General features: G+C 43.7%; 1 pseudogene; it reads left to right on the plus strand.

Moving 5' to 3' along the window:
• Positions 1-6269: 6269 nt before the first annotated feature.
• LOC147972828 (uncharacterized) lies at positions 6270-7921 on the plus strand (annotated as a pseudogene).
• The last annotated feature ends 237 nt before the right edge of the window (positions 7922-8158 follow it).

An 8158-nucleotide genomic window follows, 5' to 3' on the forward strand; every position in this document is an offset into this window, starting at 1 on the left:
GATGAAGCCCCATTACCTCAACCTGGGGATATGCACGTGGAGTTCAAAAAGTCAAGTCTCCCTGATAGGGTAAAGAAACCAAAATTCGAGTTTATCCCTTTTCGTCTCTTGCAGGAAAATAAGTAGGACCTATGCAAAAAGATATTAACCCTGGAGTGGAGATTGATGATCTGAGGGATCAAAATGCCGTCCTCAAGCGTAAATTAAGGGAGAAGTCTATGCCATCAACTAAGTCAACAACACCTCCACCTTCTTCACCAACCAAGGAGACATAATCACATGAGTATGGGCACTCTCCTTGGCAACCGCCAAGCTTGGGGGAGGTGCCCCAGTATCGTATCACAATCACAACTCCTATTTTTACCGTTTTCCTTAGTTCGATCCTATTAGTAGTATTTTGATCCAGTAGAATAAAGTTTATGGCATGATCTAGTTTTGAGTTTTGCCTTATGATTTCTCTATGTAATCGAGTCCGTGAGCTATATAATAAAGATTAGTGTTGAGTCAAGGGCCTGATTTTCTTGCTATGATCTTGGATGAATAAAAGAAAAGAGAAAAAGAATAAGAAGAAACAAAAGTTCATATTGATCTTATTTATAGTAATGACTTCACATAGAAAGAGTGTGATGATTAAAAGTTGTTGGGAGTTTGCAGACATAGCTTTGGTCATCGTTGCAATTAATAAGAAGTAATAAGGAAAGAGAGGTTTCACATATAAATATATTATCATTGACATCTTTTATGATTGTGAGCACTCATTAAAATATGACATGCTAAAGAGTTGATGCTGGACAAGGAAGACAACGTAATGGGTTATGTTTTCTTATATCTGAGATAAAGTATGTTGTTATGGATCATCCAACATGTTGAGCTTTCCTTCCCCCCCCCCATGCTAGCCAAATTCTTAGCACCAAGTAGAGATACTACTTGTGCTTCCAAATACCCTTAAACCAGTTTTGCCATGAGAGTCCACCATATCTACCTATGGATTGAGTAAGATCCTTCAAGTAAGTTGTCATCGGTGCAAAGCAATAAAAATTGCTCTAAATATGTATGACTAGTGTGGGAGAAATAAGCTTTATACGATCTTGTGATGTGGAAGTAATAAAAGCGACGGACTGCATAATAAAGGTTCATATCACAAGGGGCAATATAAAGTGACGTTCTTTCGCATTAAGATTTTTTACATCCAACCATAAAAGCGCATGGCAACCTCTGCTTCCCTCTGCGAAGGGCCGATCTTTTATTATTATCTTCTACCTTATGCAAGAGTCATAGTGATCTTCACCTTTCCTTTTTACATTTTATCCTTTGGCAAGCACAGTGTGTTGGAAAGATCCTGATAGATATATCTAATTGGATGTAGGGGGGCATGAGTTATTATTGTTGACATTACCCTTGAGGTAAAAGGTAGTGGGGCGAAACTATAAGCCCCTATCTTTCTATGTGTCCGATTAAAACTCCGTAACCACAAGTATTGCGTGAGTGTTAGCAATTATGAAGGACTAGATGATAGTTGAGTATGTGGACTTGCTTTTTAGCTCTGACATAGACTCTTTCTGATGTTATGATAAATTGCAATTGCTTCAATGACTGAGGTTATAGTTTGTTGGTTCTCAATAATGTTTCTGATTCATACTTTTACATTGTGAATAGATCATCACTTGAACATAAGTAATCATATGACAATATCTATATATATTGTTGTTATGAGAATAATCATGATGCCTTCATGTCCTTATTTTATTTTTATCGACGCTTCTACCTCTAAACATGGGGACATATTTATTGTTATCGGCTTTCGCTTGAGAACAAGCGATGTCTAAGCTTGGGGGAGTTGATACGTCCATTTTGCATCATGCTTTTATATCTATATTTATTGCATTATGGGCTGTTATTTCACATTATGTCACAATACTTATGGCTATTCTCTCTTATTTTACAAGGTTTACATAAGGAGGGAGAATGCCGGCAGCTGGAATTCTGGGCTGGAAAAGGAGCAAATATTAGAGACCTATTCTGCACAACTCCAAAAGTCCTGAAACTCCACGGAATATCTTACAATAAATAATAAAAAATCCTCGCCAAAGATGAAGACTAGGGGGCCCACACCTTGCTCACGAGGGTGGGCCCCCCTAGGGCGCGCCCCCTACCTCGTGGGCCCCATGGTGGCTCTCCGATGACCATCTTTTGCTATATGAAGTCCTTCGTCGAGAAAAAAAGAAGAAGCAACCTTTCGGGACAAAACTCCACTGCCACGAGGCGGAACCTTGGCGGATCCAATGTAGAGCTCCGGCAGAGCTGTTTTGCCAGGGAAACTTCCCTCCCGGAGGGGGAAATCATCGCCATCGTCATCACCAATGCTCCTCTCATCGGGAGAGGGCAATCTCCATCAACATCTTCACCAGCACCATCTCATCTCCAAACCCTAGTTCATCTCTTGTATCCAATTCTTGTCTCCAAGTCCGGTTGGTGCTAGTAGGTTGCTAGTAGTGTTGATTATTCCTTGTAGTTGATGCTAGTTGGTTTATTTGGTGGAAGATCATATGTTCAGATCCTATATGCATATTAATACCCCTCTGATTATGAACATGTTTATGCTTTATGAGTAGTTAAGTTTGTTCCTGAGGACAAGGGAGAAGTCTTGCTATTAGTAGTCATGTGAATTTGGTATTCGTTCGATATTTTGATGAGATGTATGTTGTCTAGCCTCTAGTGGTGTTATGTGAACGTCGACTACATAACACTTCACCATTATTTGGGCCTAGAGGAAGGCATTGGGAAGTAATAAGTAGATGATGGGTTGCTAGAGTGACAGAAGCTTAAACCCTAGTTTATGCGTTGCTTCGTAAGGGGCTGATTTGGATCCATATGTTTCATGCTATGGTTAGGTTTACCTTAATACTTTTGTTGTAGTTGCGGATGCTTGCAATAGAGGTTAATCATAAGTGGGATGCTTGTTCAAGTAAGAAGATCACCCAAGCACCGGTCCACCCACATATCAAATTATCAAAGTACCGAATGCGAATCATATGAACGTGGTGAAAACTAGCTTGACGATATTCCCATGTGTCCTCGGGAGCGCTTTTTCTTATATAAGAGTGTGTCCAGGCTTGTCCTTTGCTACAAAAAGGATTGGGCCACCTTGCTGCACTTTATTTACTTTTGTTACTTGTTGCTCGTTACAAATTATCTTATCACAAAACTATCTGTTAACACTTATTTCAGTACTTGCAGAGAATACCTTGCTGAAAACCGCTTATCATTTCCTTCTGCTCCTCGTTGGGTTCGACACTCTTACTTATCGAAAGGACTACGATAGATCCCCTATACTTGTGGGTCAGCAGTGGTGAGAATGGTAGGAAACGGGTAGGCTGAGGCCCATAAAGATAGCCCATGGGACTCATTTGTGGAATGATTGGGTTGTGTCGCATTCAGGTCATTAAAAGACTGGTTAACTTCTTGGTAAGTTTAACCCCTAAAAAAACTTCTTAGCAAGTGTGTGTAGCAAAATAACAGTTTCAAAAGTGTCGAAATTGTCACAATCCATCTAAAAAATTGTCACAACCAGATAGACCAGTATCCACTTCACTTTAAATGTGCATAAAGAAGAGAGGTGCTTAGAGCATCTATAGCCGGACTTGGCAAATCCATCCCCATATACGCCCGCAGACGCGTCCAGGTGCGTCTTCGAACAGTGCCCGCCGACCCTTCATATGTTGCGCCGCACATGCACATCCAAATACCTCAAATTTCGATCCTCAAATCCATGCAAACCATACACGTCAATCATACGATACAAATTGTCCGAATTTAACAGTTCGAAACAAAGCAAAACAAGTCATAGTTCAACAAACCGGACATGACAAAATGAAATCAATGTCCGCGTGTGACGCATGGCTTCAGATCACTGTCCGGGCGCCTGCTCCGAGCAGAATGCGTCGTGCTCCAGGCGGAATGCGTCCCGCTCGTCATGCTCCGCCTGCATCCGGGTTGCCTGCTCTGCCTGTATCCGGGCTGCCTCCTCTGCGTGCATCCGGTGCCGCAGCCGCCCTCGCCGCCTCGTACTCCCTACGGTCGTTGATCTCCTTCTTCTTGTCCGCAATCCACTTCTTCGCATGCTCATCCAAGAGGGTTTCATCCGCCAACATGATCCTCGCATCCTCCACTTCTCGTGCAAGTTGCAACCTCTTCTTATCAAGCTCTATATCGCCAAATGTCTTGGCCTTCTCGAGTTCCCATTTGATCGCCGTCTCTTGCTTCTCCAACTTGATCTTCTCCCTCTTAATTTTGAGCTTCTTCTCCGCCCTCTTCCGGTCCCACTCCATCCTCGCATCCAACATGAACGTGTACCTCTCCTCCTTCTTGTTTTCCCTTGCCGAGAAAATGCCCGTCCATGTGACGACATTTTTGTAGCCACAGCGTCACGTGGAGGCACGTGTCTTCTCCCACTTGTTTCCCATGACTTGGCGGTTATCCTTTGGCACGGTGGCTTTTCCATTCGTGATGACAACATCATCCTCTTCATCGTCCAACCCAATTGATTGGTTGGAGCTTGATCCATCATTCCTCTTCTAGCCGGACTTGAGATCGGCCACAAGTTGGTTCCAATTCATCTTGCCATTCAATATGATCCAACAATGCTAAAAGCAAACGACTTCTTCTCCACCTCGTGATACAAAGTGGCCGCCACTGCCGTCTAGCAAACAACATATGTATGAGCACAAGAATGCAAACACAAGAAGCATATGCAGATGACGACAAGATGAAGCAATTGAGCTTAGTGAGTTGCCACTCCCATCCCTTTTTGAGTGTGTTTGGTCCAACCTCCCTGCGTCGCCGCCTCCCTCTCTCGCTGCCTGCATCGCCGCAACTTCCGGGAGACATTCTCTGCCTTGCAAGTCAGAGAGGATGAAGGGACACTGACGGACGAGGCGGACTGCATCTCCATCGCTGCGGTCTGGAACGGGCCGGACGACATCTTCGGCGGTGGATCGGGACAGGCGGTGAGGATTGGGAGCAAAGGTGGAGGACCGCTGAGGGTTTCGGCGTGGGAAATGTTGGACGGGCGGCGGGAGGAGAAAGGATTTGATGGATTTGGTGCAATTTGCGGCGGGGTCGGACTGTCGGGTCCGACGTGGCGGGCGTGCCCGGCCGCTCTCCGTATTTGGGCTAGATATGAGGGGTGCCGGTCAGCCCAGGCATTTGAGACCCATTTAAAAACCCGTCTAGGGCAAAATTTCGCGAGCGGACAGTGGCTGGGCGGCCTCCCCGGGCGTATGAGGCGGGTTTGACGCGCCCGGCTATATCATAAATTGTTTCTATTCAAATCTCTCTCTCACACATGCACACACAAGCACACCCGGACACACGCATACACACACACACGCACACACCTCTGTCACTCTAGCTCTCTACCAATAATGCTAAAAATACAAAGAGTTACACATAGTTACGCGCTAACTAGAATTTTTTCTTTCTAACTAACCACTCCCCCTAATTTTTACGGAGGTGGGCCCCTCCTCCCGCTTAATCTCCAATCAAAACCCACCTGTCCCCTACTTTCTTGATTTTTTGTGGTGTGCCAACGTTTCCCAATTCTTTTGACAAAGGCACTTCTTCCTCTTTTCTAGTTTCTAATACGGATGGAGAGGCAGAGGAGGCGGTCGTGGAGGGCGTGGGACAGGTGATCGACAGGGAAGCAGGGATGATTATACTACCTGCGGGCGAGGTTTTGGCCGTGGTAATGGTCGAGGAAGAGGAAACAATTCTTATTATCACCCTACTGAACCGAACAATGAAGGGTCTGGCCCTGTAATTTGGCGACACAATTATGTCCATGCTACATATGTAGTCCCCGGAGGATCAAATGAAGGGGAGATCATCACAGATCCTGAAGATCGGGACTTGCGAATGACCACAACATCAGATAACATCTTAGGGAAAAGGATTGCGGTTGACAGTAACTCAAGGGCTCCCCTGGTCGTGACTGGTAACACTGAAACTGATCAAACAACTCTTATCCCGTTTGTAGCTACCAAGGCTGCCAAGGAGCCAGAATCAGTAACAGTAGCGGAAAAAGTAAATCTTTTTGAAGGAGAAATAGATGGGGAGGAAAAAAGTCTCTCACTATCAGTATCAGGTACACCCCAAAAGAACGCGAACAGAAAGAAGCTTAGCGGAATAGATGGTCAGGCTGTGGACACTAACCCAAATAGTACAGTTAATTCAGGATCGGCGACGCCCCTCGAGGGTGATCGCCGGGATCAATGAAACTACTAGCGTGGAACTGTCGGGGGCTCGGGAATGCCCCGGCAGTTCGTGCTTTGCTGGAGGTCCAACGAAGTTACAATCCTGATGTGATGTTTTTGTCGGAGACACACCTTGACAGCTATCCGGCAGAGTGTTTAAGGAGAAAATTAAAAATGGATCAAAAGTTTGTATGTCCAAGTGACGGTAGGAAAGGTGGCTTGCTATTGCTTTGGAAGAAAGAGGTTAAAGTAAATAGACTGGACTTAGACCCAATGTTCATTGATGTGACAATAGAGGAAAGTAATAACAGTATTTGGAGATTGACTGGTATGTATGGCGAATTTCGTTGGGAGAACAAATATAAAACTTGGGACCGTATGAGATCATTACATCAGAGTCAGAATCTCCCCTGGTTGTTGATTGGAGACCTGAATGAAATACAAAATCTAAGTGAATAGGAAGGAGGGAACCCACAGCCTCCACAATATATGCAAGCATTTCAGCAGGCTATAGATGACTGTGATCTCAGAGACATGGGATATGTAGGTGATGGTTACACATGGCAGAGGGGCAGAATTAGAGAAAGACTGGATAGAGGGCTCATTAATGAGTCATGGTCACAGTTATACCCCCATGCAGCACTCGAGAATAAATACTATAATCACTCTGATCATCGGCCTCTTCTAGTGGATACAGAGTTTTATGTGCAGAACATAAACATAGCAGCGGGGGTGAAAAGATTCGAAGCAAGATGGCTGCATGAAAAAGAATTCAGTGATACGGTACTGGAAGCTTGGAACAAAGTGGGCGCTGACCCTAATGCACAGAATATCCATAGCAAGTTAAGTCAGATGCATAGCCTGTTTCATGACTGGGACCAACGAGTACTTGAGAAACCCAAGAAAAGGTTAAAGAAGGCGTAGAGAGAGTTGGAAAAAATTATGATGGGCCCTATAAATGATGAAACAGAGATCAAGAGGAAAGAATTAGCCGAGTTGGTCGAATACCTACTGGAAATAGAAGAAATCCATCATCTTCAGCGATCAAGGGCTACTTGGTTGAAGAATGGGGACCTAAACATAGGGTTTTTCCAGGCCTTTGCTTCAGCAAGGAGAAAGAAAAATATGATTAAAAAACTTAAAGATGGAAATGGTGATTTAGTGGAAGGTATGGCTGATCTCAACTCACACATACAGAATTATTTTGCTAATCTATTTACCAATGAGGTGCAGCAGGTTAATCATGAGATCATTGATAAGGTGCAAACTAAAGTTTCAGTTCAAATGAATAACATGTTACTTGCTCCATTCACAGCAGATGATGTGAAAAAGGCAGTGTTCAGTATAGGGGACCTAAAGGCACCAGGGCCCGATGGTCTACATGCAATATTTTTTAAGAAGTTCTGGCATATTTTGGGTGATGAGATTACACAAGAGGTTTTATTAGCCATCAACTCAAAACAGATCCCAGCTGAATGGAATGACACCTCAGTTGTTCTTATACCCAAGGTTGACAATCCGGAGATGATAACTCAATATAGACCAATTAGCTTATGCAATGTATTATATAAAATCATATCTAAGATGCTTGCAGGGAGGTTAAAGAGTATTTTGCCAGAAATCATTTCTCCTACACAAAGTGCATTTGTGCCTGGCAGGCTTATTACTGATAATGTTCTTATCGCTTACGAATGTGTGCATAAGATTAAGAATAAGAGAGCTGGACAGACTGGGTTATGTGCTGTGAAGTTGGATATGCATAAGGCTTATGATCGGGTTGAGTGGATTTTTCTTCGAAGTATGATGGAAAAACTTGGGTTCCATGAGCAATGGATTGATATGGTTATGGCATGTGTAAGCTCTGTGAGATATAAGATTCATTTTAACTCTCAAGAAACAGATATGTT

This window comes from Triticum urartu, chromosome 5A (assembly GCF_056163025.1).
Source record: "Triticum urartu cultivar PI428250 chromosome 5A, HENAU_Tu73, whole genome shotgun sequence".
NCBI lineage: Eukaryota > Viridiplantae > Streptophyta > Magnoliopsida > Poales > Poaceae > Triticum > Triticum urartu.